The sequence below is a fragment of the Guillardia theta genome (genome assembly GCF_000315625.1).
Source record: "Guillardia theta CCMP2712 unplaced genomic scaffold GUITHscaffold_84, whole genome shotgun sequence".
In the NCBI taxonomy this organism is placed as follows: Eukaryota; class Cryptophyceae; order Pyrenomonadales; family Geminigeraceae; genus Guillardia; species Guillardia theta.
In genome coordinates, this window is record NW_005434590.1 from 409,185 (window position 1) to 410,101 (window position 917).

Sequence of the window (917 nt, forward strand, 5' to 3'; positions counted from 1 at the left end):
GACGCTGCTTCCCATGGTGATCCTGTCGATGTCGCTGAGCTCCAGCCATCCAGCGCCTTGCTGCTGCCCTTGGGGGTCCTGAGCTTGCTCCTCGCTCTCCTCTTCCTCCTGAGAGCTGACAGTGGGTTTGAACCCCACCGCCTCCAGCTTGACTTCCAGGATCCCTTCCAAGTAGAAGGGCATGTCTTCCATCAAGCGTCGAGCCTCTGCCTTGGTCGCCAGGGAGAGAGCTATCAGGCTCCCATCCCAGCTGAGCGTGTCACGATCTTCCTCGACCTCGACGCTGACCAGCTTGAGGTTCATTCTTCTTGCTAACTCCAACATGGCTCGCTTGACTCTCGTGATCGATGTGTTACCTCCTCCGCACAGCGCTTCCATCTCCTTCCTCGAGAAGCGGCCTGTGCTCATGCTTGACCTAGACTTGATCTGTACTCTAAAGCTGCTGCGCCCCGCATGATCTCTCTCGCGAAGTGCCTTCCTCTGCTGGGCAATCTTTCCCCTCGGCACGAAGGTGTCGGCTGTGAGCTCGACTGCAAACGTCTCTCTGAGCTTGGCGTCGTTGCTGATGAGAGTGAGATGCACCCCCTCCATCGCCTCGCTCTCTCTGAACGAGGCCAAGGTCTGCTCGCAACTTGCCGTCGAAGGCGAGCTCAGCATCCACTCCAGCTCTTTTTGCTGGAGAGTTCCCGTACTTGCCCCAACAGCAACATACGTCTTCGGTTTAGGATTAAGGGTTTAGGGTTTGGGGTTTAGGGTTTGGGGTTTAGGGTTTGGGGTTTAGGGTTTGGGGTTTAGGGTTTGGGGTTTAGGGTTTGGGGTTTAGGGTTTGGGGTTTAGGGTTTAAGGTTTAGGGGTTAAGGGTTAGGGTTTAAGGGTTAGGGGTTTAGATTTAGGGGTTTGGGGTTTAGGGTTAGGGG